Source organism: Coffea arabica, chromosome 1c (genome assembly GCF_036785885.1).
Source record: "Coffea arabica cultivar ET-39 chromosome 1c, Coffea Arabica ET-39 HiFi, whole genome shotgun sequence".
In the NCBI taxonomy this organism is placed as follows: domain Eukaryota; kingdom Viridiplantae; phylum Streptophyta; class Magnoliopsida; order Gentianales; family Rubiaceae; genus Coffea; species Coffea arabica.
In genome coordinates, this window is record NC_092310.1 from 20,359,895 (window position 1) to 20,373,244 (window position 13,350).

At 39.7% G+C, this 13,350-nt stretch overlaps 1 long non-coding RNA gene across 1 annotated transcript; it reads right to left on the bottom strand.

Annotated features, from left to right (window-relative positions):
- Nucleotides 1–3,275: 3,275 nt before the first annotated feature.
- On the bottom strand, nucleotides 3,276–5,912 carry LOC140006363 (uncharacterized). Its single transcript, XR_011813979.1, has 3 exons — nucleotides 5,563–5,912; nucleotides 4,141–4,201; nucleotides 3,276–3,410 (listed from the first exon to the last, which is right to left on the bottom strand). It is a non-coding gene; the product is annotated as an uncharacterized lncRNA (long non-coding RNA).
- Between the last annotated feature and the right edge of the window lie 7,438 nt (nucleotides 5,913–13,350).

Below are 13,350 nucleotides of genomic sequence, written 5' to 3' on the forward strand. Positions count from 1 at the left end.
AACCACTGTTAACATGACCCACGTATAAGACCAACAGCAAACCAGGTTCATAAAGAAGTTACCATTTTACTTCATTTAATCCTATCCAGCATCAAACATTACAGAAACAACCAAAAACGGATAAATAACAAATAAGGAAAACATCAAAACAGATTTGTTCAAAGTTTCATGCCTGGTTTGGATTCTGCTTGTTCATCATACGAACAGAAACTGTAAACTTAAACAAACATTGGTGACACAAAATCGATCTAAAACAAACCCCACTATAGAGCTGTTTCTGCCGAAAAAATTCTGGATGAAAATCAATCCAAGTTGGAAACTTTTCTGCGATTCCTTTTCGACCAAAATACAAACATGCAAAATACCGATTCATTATCCAAACTTCAGATTTTTCATGACCCAAATAAGAACCCTCAATCATATTGAAACCGGAGCAGCACCAGTAAACAGCAAAAGAACGCAAGCGAACGATTAAAGGAGGCAACTTTCAACTATAAGAGGTGAATATGATACCTTAACAAGGAATGGAACGTGTGGATGACCCAGAAAAGCTCAAATGATCCTTACAGAGGTTCGAAGGAAGATCAGACAAAGGTCAATGAAGGCCCGGTCGCGCTCTTTCTGCAACCTCCAGCCGTGGCCATCCTTTCCCTTTCTGAAACCTTTCTTTTTACTACTCGTTTCTCTCCTTTTTCCCCCCAAGCTCTCCACTCAGCCGTAGCTCTCTCTCACTCACTTAGCTCCCCCTCTATCTCCCAAGACTCTCCGTTGTTATCCCCCCTGCGCTGTTTTCCTTTTTGCCGTTGCTCCCCTAGATTTTTCCAACTTCCCTCGGATGTCTTTCGCCTCTCTTGGCTTCCTCCTCTCTTTCTAGCTTTCAGCCGTTCCTATCCTCTCTTCTCCTCTTGTTTTTTTTTCTTTTGCCGTTCAGCCTGATGAAAAACCTCCCTCCTGCGGCTATCAACCTCTCTTGGCTTTTATATGGAACATCAACCCTAAACTCTCTCGGCCATCTCCCCTAAATTGCAGTTAAGGAACTGCCCTGAGTCCTTCCTTGCAAGCTGCGACCAAAACGCAGCTTGCAAGTTGCGTTTCTTTTTTTTTTTTTTTTTTTTTTTTTTTTTTTAACTTTCACCCTAATAAATACAGAAATGATAAAATAATAATAATAACAAATTGACAAAAACCATGTAATAATAATAATAATGAAAATAATTTAAAAACTAAACAACTAAAAACAACAAAAATGGCCATTTTTCCATCTTTTTTGTTTCATTTTTCTTTTTTATCATTTTTCATTTTTTCCAAGAAAGCAATGACTAAAACATATTTTTTTTGAATGTTTTCCTTTTCATTTTGAGAAATTCTATGCTAAAAACTTAAAAATAATAAAACTATAAACTAAAACTAAAAATCGAATAAAACTAACACGACAAAATAAAAAACTAAAAATAAATAGTAAATGAAATTACACCAAAAATTTGGTGTCTACACCCACAGTACCCACAAGATACTTGAGGGGCTGAGGTCTGACCTCCTTGTGAGGTACCTCTTGCTTGGCCCCAGCCACGCGAAGCTCCTCTTGGAGTACTTTCCTTAACCGTCCTTGAAATTTTCTCACTACCATCTTCTCGACCTAACTTAGAAGCTGGCATATCTAAATCACTTTGTCCTTGCCTTTGACTTCCACCAGGCGCACCTCTCCTTTTTGCATGGAAAGCTCTCACTTGTGCCCTAGCAGTCTCTATCCTCAAGGCTTTCTCCAGAACCTCTGTGAATGTATTAATTTGGACCGCCGCTAAGGCTTCTTGTAACTCCACGTTCAGTCCTTGTATGAACCTCCGTACTTTTCTTTGTTCCGTAGCTATCAGTTCGGGAGCAAATTTGGACAACTTTGTAAACTGAGTCTCATACTCAGTTACACTCAACATCCCCTGACGGAGTTTAATGAATTCGTCCTCTCTCTTCTCCTGGACGATGGGTGGAAGGTATTTTTCGTTGAAGTCCCGTACAAAGTTTAGCCAAGTCCATGCAGTTCCTTCTCTCTCCCACTTGGCCCTCACTACATTCCACCAGGCCCTAGCTGGCCCCTCGAACTGAAATACAGCGAATTGGACTTGTCTCTCCTCCGTATAGTTTAGGGCAGCAAAAATATTTATCATGGCCTCCAGCCATTTCTCAGCCTCATACGGGTCTGGCCCTCCTAAAAACTTGGGTGGGGAGAACTTTTGGAATCTCTCCAAAGCTCTATCCTGCCCCATATCGGGGTCCCGAGGTTGGTTTACAGGGGCTTGACCATGTTGTTCCACTAAACGGGCCAGAATATTAGTCATTTGCTGGATGGCAGTTGCCACTTGATCTCCCCCTGTAGCTTGGGGTTCGGGTTGTGGCTCAACCGTTGCCTCTCTTTCCTCTCTCGATTCTCGTACCGGTTCCTGGGCTTGTCTACCCCCACGGCTACGACTAGGACCGCGTCCTCGATTAGTTCCCCTAGCTTGACTTCTTCTACCCTCCATGGTTCGTAGCGAATCAACTATAACAATATAACCAACTAATCAATAATAGAATATAGCCACTAAGTAACTATATAAATATCAACAGCACAAAACAGAATAATGCAAATCATAAACCCCTCTAAATCATAAAACAAGGCAATACAACACATTCGATCAAAACAAGTCACATAGCTTATAGAGCATTAACCCTAGGTATCGCTCAGGCACTACACTTAATCAAGGCTCGAAACACGTGAATAAGAAGGATCCCAAATCCCATGAATATTTTCAATATTTTTCAAGTCCAGACTACTCGCATTCCCTGTGCCTTTGTTTTCACCATCCAAACTTATCCGAATATTACACGAGATCTCAACTGATCGTAAAGATGTCACTCTTTGGTATTCGGGGACAAGAATCCGAAAATATGATAATTCACCACTCAAGCTGGCCAGGCTCAAGAGCAAATCACCCGTATTAGAGATTCCTACCCAACATACATATCTAAGGTTCCCAACAATGGACAATTGTTCCATACTTAACAAGTCAATCCCCACAGTCCGAGAACCTTCTCCCGGCACGAGCTCAATAGGAGCTCTGATACCATCTGTGACGACCCCACCTCCCCCTAAGGCGTACCAGAGGGTTCGGCGGACCGCCTGCCCAGCTCTCGCCAGGACTCATTCACTCGTATCACGTGCAGACATCCATAGACCATAAATAACATCGCAATTCAAGCTTATAATTTACATTGATAGAAATCGAGATACAAAGCCTCAATATACTCAAACTGGTTCAGGGCGTATACAATCCAAATACAAAACATTCTATTCGAGTAACAGCGCGAGTACAAGTCAAAAGTCAAAACAACTAGTCTATGCTAGACTTTACATATCTCACACCTCGCTCGTACCCCTGAAAGGAAAACAAATGGAGTGGAATGAGCTAAAAACCTAGTGAGGTTCCAAATAGCAAATTGACCATTATTTATAAGTACAAGTTTTCGATATAGCAAAGTAACGAGCATGAAGAGTTCATAAATGTGAGCAATAACACGTCAAGTAGCAATCTCAAAATGAGCGAGTGTAGAAGTTTTTCAAAAGAAACAATAATCCAATAAACAATAATCACTCCAAAGTATAAGGATACGGATGGCTCTCAGGAGCCAAATTCCCATTGCATTACCAGAAGCTTGATCACGTAGTAGCTGACACTCCGTCAACTTTCAAGTAAGTAACCAATCCAGTAGAACACCACTTACACGACTCTCCGTCCACCGTTCAAACCCCCAACTGGGCCCAAAATCCTCAAGAAACACGGGTGGTAATACTCGAGTATACCGATTAGTCGAGGAGATATCACTCCACTCGACAATACAAGAGACCCAGGGTTCGTTACCCAATCGACCAAGCCCCTTGCCGGCTCGACTAGAGTAACTCGCCACAGGGTTTCTGGAATTCTAGGAAGTGCGCGCATCATAAACAAGTATGTCAAGTCAATTGCAACAATAAACAAGTATATCACGTAAGGGCAAGTGCGATAAAGTACACTCTTGCCCTAACAATTCACGTATATAACATGTAATCATATTGGTCACGTATCAAGTTCAGGTATCAAGTTCAATTCGGTATTTGAAAACACTCACCAAAAGATATAGTGCCTTTACTGGTCACTTTCAGGTTATACTCCGGGTTCGGAGTCCAAATCTGCGATAAAACTCAGTTTGAGAACTTTGAAACATGACTAAGATTCGAAACTTAGACGTTTTGTTCAATAAGAATCAATAAATAGAAATTCACTTGGAGAGTACTCGTGAAATACTTGCTCACTTTTTCAATGATAAAACTTTGTAATATTTATACTTGAAATTGTCATGCGAGTCGAAAGTACAAGGAAAACGTACTTCGAGCAATCATTATTTCATTTCTCAAGGGTACAAGTTCGGCCAAGTCCTAACGTATAACACTCAAGAAACATAGTGGCCAAGGTTCTCGCTAGTTCAAGTAATAAGTACTTAACCTTCACTCAAGTCGCTAATATAGTTTTCTAGTCCTCGAGCGTAAATTTGGGCAGCATGCCCTTTGTGTTTACCTAATTTTCCAGCCTTTTAGGCTTCATTATTTTTCTCAAACACAACCCAACATTATATAAATCAGCAATTCATGTCAAGAGCCGTTCCATAGGCTCACAATATCATAATAACAAGAATCATATTAAGTACAGGTGCAGAAATTCAATTTAGTTCAAAACAGATTTGACGTACAAATGCGGAAATAACATATCCGAGGCTACGCTTATCGGTTTAAAACGAAACCTATGCCGTTTCGAAGCTAAGACACAGAGCTACAACATTCATGAAGGTCACTTAGTCCAGTTCCTAATGTAACTCAGTCAAATTCTCGAATTACTAAACCAGAAACCAATTCGTCGGATGTTTAACCGCAGAACACTGTAATGGTCATAACTCAGTGTACAAAAGTCCAATTCAGGTGTTCTTTGAGGCATTTTAAAGCTACTTCAGAACACTACAACTTTCATGTTTTGGCTCAGAGCTAAATCAGTACGGCTCCTAGTCAAAAAACGTGATAAACTGGACTTAACTGATGAAACGGACTGCTGGGAAATATTTAAAACAGTAAGGGTATTTTGGACTTTTCACATCCTACGTTGCTCCGATTGAGCTGAAATTTTGTAGGAACCTATAAAATGTCATTATCTACAACTTTTAGTCTTTGACCTAAGGCCAATTCGGCCTCTAACACACAGATAAAAATTCGGACAGAATGTAAGCAAGAATTTCCAGAAATCTGAAATCTTTAGTTTTTAGTGGAACTTTCCTTAATTTCTTGGTCTAATCACTCCCACAACACCTTATGAAACCTCAATTGCAACATATAAGCATCTTACAACAATTTGGGCAGAATTTCCATAAGCCCTAGTTCATCAAATAAATTGGGGAAAAACCTCTAAAACATGCTAATCATCCATGATTCCACCACTATAATCAAACTACTAAACTTAATTTAACAAAATTGAAAGCAACACTTAGAGAGATAAGCTCTCTTACCTTGAATAGAGGTTACAAAGAGCAGCCCAAGCCTTCTCTTTCCAAACTTTCACCACCAAACACTAACTAACCACTCAAGGACAAGATTAATCGGTTTAGTTCTTTGGATTTCTCACTTTGTAGCTTGAATCAAGAAGAAATGAAGAAGTTTTTCTCTTGGTCTTTCCCTCTCTCTCTTATTTCGGTTATGGAGCAGAAAAATGAAGGAAATGGAGCTTAACTTGTCTTATAAGGAAGTAAGAAGATTAAGGCTAATTGTGTCCACAATTTTTGGCCAACACTTGGACTAATCTTGTCCACAAATTTTTCTCTTTCTTCCCTTACATTTCTAGCCTTATAATTTCGGTCAAACCAGCTGCAAATTAGGAAGATATTTTGTGCAAAAGTCAATAAGCTTGTTTGGTAAGAAAAATGGTGGTCAAACGGTGCGTTCAATCGGTAGTGCGCGGGACCCGCCGGTTCGCGCCGTTTTTCTTAAAAACACCCGTACTAGGGTTTTTTACTTCCCATTCACTAACCTTATATAATTGCTCCTATTCACATATTATTTGTCACTTAAAGGTCACTTTTAATCATCAAATTGATCCTGGGCCAGTACCGAAAATTCATCCGGCGGAAAAATCGCTAAAACCCTAATTTGCTCAAATCTTGAAAACAAAGAGTAAAACCCTACTTTCTAGATTCATTTGCACTTATTATGGAATAATTAGATAGTAGAGCTTTAATAAATAATAATTTCCAAATAAAAGAGCATTTTTAAGAAACCGTGAGGGTTTTACAATTTCAGAAATTAAAATTAGGGTTTCTATTAAAATGTGAGACATTTAATAAAACCGGTTAGTCGCAAGTAAACTAGGGTTTTTGACTAAAATTTTAGGGTTTCTAGTCTTTTAAAACAAAATAAGGTTTTAAATCAAACCCCAAAGAAATACACTTTAATATTTTCTTCACAAACAACCTCCTAATATTCGGGATGTTACAATCTCCCCTCCTTAAAAGAATTTCGTCCTCGAAATTCATTCATGCACTTCGAATAACGTAGGGTATTTTCCTTATATATTCGTTTCCGGCTCTCAGGTCGCACTATAGCCAAAACTTAGTTAAACAACAGAAATTACGAATCGTACCTTCTACTATCTCTGTTGGTTCAGGTACTGCCTGTTGGTTCAAGGCATACGCTCTAGCCGGCACTCTTGGCTTAGTTCCTCCTACACTTGCTTGTTCAGGGTTTAGGCGTGATCTACGGGGACAGGTTGCAAGCTGGTGCTCGGTGCTACCACACCATAAACATTTTCCCGCTTTTCGCCAACAATCACTCTCCACATGATTGGCCTTCCCACTGTCGCGCCCCATTTTTTGATAAATAAATAAAATAAATGGTTTAAAAAAAATGTATTTTTGTGATGATTGGAAAATGAATCGTGATTTAAAAGAAAAATGGGTCTAAATGGGGGTTTGAAAATGCGACGATTTGACCCAAGAAAAATAGTTCAAAAAGGGTTTTTTATATGAAAAATGGAGTCGCCACTTGGTATAGAGTTAGGGTGTACCAAGTCACCCAAAAAGTGAATTTTTTAAAGGAAAAAAAAGTAGAAAACCCTTTTGAACGACTCCTAGTCCACGTAAACCAACGAAAAAGGTTCGGGAGTCACATTTGACGAAGGGGAAGGCAAGGATAAAAATCCAAGGCACCCCTTCGACCTAGCCAAGGCTAGTTGCGTTGATTTAATCAAAGATTTTCTTGTTTTAACCAAAGAATTTATTACATTTGGATGTACTACATGAATGCAAAACCCTAGACCTAGGGGTATTAGGGAGAAATTTCCCTTCAAAGGTTGAGTGGTGCCAATCACATTAATTGTGAAGCCCAATAACGATCCTTCGAAGAAGTCACGAATAATGCAAGTGGAATGCAAATGAATGGAATGCATGTATGCAATGTGAGGACAAGAGTTTGAAAAGGTAATAAAAGATAAGAATGTGTAAATGGAAATGTGCACGTGAGTGGGCAAGGTGCGGTGTGTGAAATGATAATATGAAGTACATGTGTGCAAGGGATGATAAAAGTGTTCGTGTGCAAGTGAAGGGATAAAAAAGGTGTACGTGTGCAAATGAGAGGAGAAGTGTTCGTGTGCAAGTGAAAGGATAAAGGTGTACGTGTGCAAATGAGGGGAGAAAGTGAAAGTGTAATGATAGAGTGAATGCATGAACCTAGGGAATTTCATGCATAATGGGTACGGGGAGACCTAAATCGTGACTCAATTTGCCCTTTGATAGAGAGGATACAAGCGTGCTAAGGCTTAGAAAAAGCCACACTCGTCTATATCCCATATTTAAGGGGATTTTCACGCAAATGAACCCTAACTAGCATGAGATGCAAGTCCTAAAGTGAAGGGGAAGGAGTTTGAGGAACATACCAAATGATAAACTAAGGAAAAATGCGTGATATGTGGTGATCATGCACTGAATGAAAAAGGAAAAAAGAACCTATTGGGTCTAGCATTGGACTAGCCCATCCTATGAATTCCGACTAGCGTTGGACTAGTGGAAACGATAAAAGAAGCCACAACTAGCGTTGGACTAGTGTGGTGACGTACATTCATCCATTCCATTCATCCACACTATGGAAAGCAAGTAGATATACCAAATACTCATAAACACGTAGCACGTAACATTTAGCAGGCTCGACTAGATGCAAGGCCCTAATAAAGCAAGTAACAAGTAACACATAGGCATGCAAACAAGCTAATGAACTTACTACATTCACTAACTAAAACAAAAGGGGGAAGAGGGAGAATGGACCAAATTGCTCGCCAAAGCCCTATCTATTACAAGCCAAGAGGTGTACACATACCTCATTAAAAGAATAACTTAAGTAAATGCAATAAATGAAAGGAAATAAGGAGAGGCTAGGAAAGCAAGTAGACATGCAAATTTCAATTAGCACATTAGTCCACATAGGAGAGAAACAAAAAGGGTAAAAGAGATTATACCGCCTTTGAAATGAAGTTCTAATGGAGTGAAATCAACTTATTTATCCTCCAAAATAAAAGAAATGGTCAAGGTACCAATTTATTTGGCAAATAATCACAAAGGATAAAAAATAAACATGAATTTGAATCAATTAAATCATGTCAACAACCCACATTTAAGAAGTCAAAGAAGAAAGGACTTGATTGCAAAAATTAATAAAGTCTTGGGGTCAAAATTAAAGAAAAATAAAGTTCAAGGACCTAATTTGCAATTAAAGTAAGGACCGAATTGAAAGAAATTGAAGACATCCAAGGCCACAGTATAGTTAAGGAGAAATTCAGGGACTGATTTGCAAAAATCGTTTTCTAGTTTCTTCATGGACCAGGCTATTGGGTTATTTTATTCACTTCTTGGGCCAAAATCCTTCCTGGCCCAACCGATAACCCTAAGAGGTAAGCAGGCCAGCCTATCTTTAAGCCCAGACAAAGTGCAATTAGAACAGATGGGCTTCACCTCTCAAACCCAAACCAGAAACCCAAACAAAACAAATTAAATCCATACTTACAAACCCAATCAGATATGTTGGGCTCCATCTTCCTGAGCCCAAGTCAAAACATCAACATAATAAACTAAATCACTTCCTTAAGCCCAAACAAAATAACCTCTCAACCCAAATTACCTTTTCACAGGTACCCAACATGATAAAATCAACAAAAAAAATACTAAGCTTTGATTATGCATTAAATCACAGCATTAATCTATCCAGAAATCACATAAAATATGCAAACAGAGGATTAAGCTTAAGAGGGCAAAATTAGTTCAAATTTCCAGATTTTTGGGCCATGGAAACATTAATTAGAAGCCAAGGGGTTGGACTGTAATTCTCCCTTTGTTTCCAATGCATGTAACTACGTAGAAGAACCATTCCTTTCTTTACTTTGAACTGCAAATGAAAGCTGAAATCTGCAAATTGTTGCCGCAAGCTTTGGCAGCTTTGAGCCATGCGCATTTCAAACCAGCAAAAGAAAGGGAAAAAAACAAAACTCATTGTTGGCCCATCCACCCACATGAATCCATATTGTCGACCCCAAGCATGATTATCCATCACTAGGTGATCTAACAGAGAGTATTCCAAGCAAGAAAGGAAGAAGAAAAAACATCAAACCAGCATGCTAACACCTCAGCCCATCAAACCATCGAACCAGAACATCCAATAAAACATGCTAACACTTAGACCATGAAGCAACCAAAATACTAGATATCTGTACAAAGATTTTCAAGGCAACATTATGCAATTCAAACCAAGCTTTCTAAACAAGATTCGGCAGCTAAGGAGGTCTTCTACAGTAAACTCTGCTGCAAAAATGCAGCTCTGACTCACGCAAAATGAAAGATTGCACAATAACTCAAATTTAGCTGCCAAATCCACACAACATATCCCAAACATCAATTTTAGCAAGGAGGCAACAAAAGAAAGGCAGCAGAGAAAGCATCAACATTCACTTGACATGCTGAACTAAAACATCCGAGAAAACATTTCAACCACTGTTAACATGACCCACGTATAAGACCAACAGCAAACCAGGTTCATAAAGAAGTTACCATTTTACTTCATTTAATCCTATCCAGCATCAAACATTACAGAAACAACCAAAAACGGATAAATAACAAATAAGGAAAACATCAAAACAGATTTGTTCAAAGTTTCATGCCTGGTTTGGATTCTGCTTGTTCATCATACGAACAGAAACTGTAAACTTAAACAAACATTGGTGACACAAAATCGATCTAAAACAAACCCCACTATAGAGCTGTTTCTGCCGAAAAAATTCTGGATGAAAATCAATCCAAGTTGGAAACTTTTCTGCGATTCCTTTTCGACCAAAATACAAACATGCAAAATACCGATTCATTATCCAAACTTCAGATTTTTCATGACCCAAATAAGAACCCTCAATCATATTGAAACCGGAGCAGCACCAGTAAACAGCAAAAGAACGCAAGCGAACGATTAAAGGAGGCAACTTTCAACTATAAGAGGTGAATATGATACCTTAACAAGGAATGGAACGTGTGGATGACCCAGAAAAGCTCAAATGATCCTTACAGAGGTTCGAAGGAAGATCAGACAAAGGTGAATGAAGGCCCGGTCGCGCTCTTTCTGCAACCTCCAGCCGTGGCCATCCTTTCCCTTTCTGAAACCTTTCTTTTTACTACTCGTTTCTCTCCTTTTTCCCCCCAAGCTCTCCACTCAGCCGTAGCTCTCTCTCACTCACTTAGCTCCCCCTCTATCTCCCAAGACTCTCCGTTGTTATCCCCCCTGCGCTGTTTTCCTTTTTGCCGTTGCTCCCCTAGATTTTTCCAACTTCCCTCGGATGTCTTTCGCCTCTCTTGGCTTCCTCCTCTCTTTCTAGCTTTCAGCCGTTCCTATCCTCTCTTCTCCTCTTGTTTTTTTTTCTTTTGCCGTTCAGCCTGATGAAAAACCTCCCTCCTGCGGCTATCAACCTCTCTTGGCTTTTATATGGAACATCAACCCTAAACTCTCTCGGCCATCTCCCCTAAATTGCAGTTAAGGAACTGCCCTGAGTCCTTCCTTGCAAGCTGCGACCAAAACGCAGCTTGCAAGTTGCGTTTCTTTTTTTTTTTTTTTTTTTTTTTTTTTTTTTAACTTTCACCCTAATAAATACAGAAATGATAAAATAATAATAATAACAAATTGACAAAAACCAGGTAATAATAATAATAATGAAAATAATTTAAAAACTAAACAACTAAAAACAACAAAAATGGCCATTTTTCCATCTTTTTTGTTTCATTTTTCTTTTTTATCATTTTTCATTTTTTCCAAGAAAGCAATGACTAAAACATATTTTTTTTGAATGTTTTCCTTTTCATTTTGAGAAATTCTATGCTAAAAACTTAAAAATAATAAAACTATAAACTAAAACTAAAAATCGAATAAAACTAACACGACAAAATAAAAAACTAAAAATAAATAGTAAATGAAATTACACCAAAAATTTGGTGTCTACACCCACAGTACCCACAAGATACTTGAGGGGCTGAGGTCTGACCTCCTTGTGAGGTACCTCTTGCTTGGCCCCAGCCACGCGAAGCTCCTCTTGGAGTACTTTCCTTAACCGTCCTTGAAATTTTCTCACTACCATCTTCTCGACCTAACTTAGAAGGTGGCATATCTAAATCACTTTGTCCTTGCCTTTGACTTCCACCAGGCGCACCTCTCCTTTTTGCATGGAAAGCTCTCACTTGTGCCCTAGCAGTCTCTATCCTCAAGGCTTTCTCCAGAACCTCTGTGAATGTATTAATTTGGACCGCCGCTAAGGCTTCTTGTAACTCCACGTTCAGTCCTTGTATGAACCTCCGTACTTTTCTTTGTTCCGTAGCTATCAGTTCGGGAGCAAATTTGGACAACTTTGTAAACTGAGTCTCATACTCAGTTACACTCAACATCCCCTGACGGAGTTTAATGAATTCGTCCTCTCTCTTCTCCTGGACGATGGGTGGAAGGTATTTTTCGTTGAAGTCCCGTACAAAGTTTAGCCAAGTCCATGCAGTTCCTTCTCTCTCCCACTTGGCCCTCACTACATTCCACCAGGCCCTAGCTGGCCCCTCGAACTGAAATACAGCGAATTGGACTTGTCTCTCCTCCGTATAGTTTAGGGCAGCAAAAATATTTATCATGGCCTCCAGCCATTTCTCAGCCTCATACGGGTCTGGCCCTCCTAAAAACTTGGGTGGGGAGAACTTTTGGAATCTCTCCAAAGCTCTATCCTGCCCCATATCGGGGTCCCGAGGTTGGTTTACAGGGGCTTGACCATGTTGTTCCACTAAACGGGCCAGAATATTAGTCATTTGCTGGATGGCAGTTGCCACTTGATCTCCCCCTGTAGCTTGGGGTTCGGGTTGTGGCTCAACCGTTGCCTCTCTTTCCTCTCTCGATTCTCGTACCGGTTCCTGGGCTTGTCTACCCCCACGGCTACGACTAGGACCGCGTCCTCGATTAGTTCCCCTAGCTTGACTTCTTCTACCCTCCATGGTTCGTAGCGAATCAACTATAACAATATAACCAACTAATCAATAATAGAATATAGCCACTAAGTAACTATATAAATATCAACAGCACAAAACAGAATAATGCAAATCATAAACCCCTCTAAATCATAAAACAAGGCAATACAACACATTCGATCAAAACAAGTCACATAGCTTATAGAGCATTAACCCTAGGTATCGCTCAGGCACTACACTTAATCAAGGCTCGAAACACGTGAATAAGAAGGATCCCAAATCCCATGAATATTTTCAATATTTTTCAAGTCCAGACTACTCGCATTCCCTGTGCCTTTGTTTTCACCATCCAAACTTATCCGAATATTACACGAGATCTCAACTGATCGTAAAGATGTCACTCTTTGGTATTCGGGGACAAGAATCCGAAAATATGATAATTCACCACTCAAGCTGGCCAGGCTCAAGAGCAAATCACCCGTATTAGAGATTCCTACCCAACATACATATCTAAGGTTCCCAACAATGGACAATTGTTCCATACTTAACAAGTCAATCCCCACAGTCCGAGAACCTTCTCCCGGCACGAGCTCAATAGGAGCTCTGATACCATCTGTGACGACCCCACCTCCCCCTAAGGCGTACCAGAGGGTTCGGCGGACCGCCTGCCCAGCTCTCGCCAGGACTCATTCACTCGTATCACGTGCAGACATCCATAGACCATAAATAACATCGCAATTCAAGCTTATAATTTACATTGATAGAAATCGAGATACAAAGCCTCAA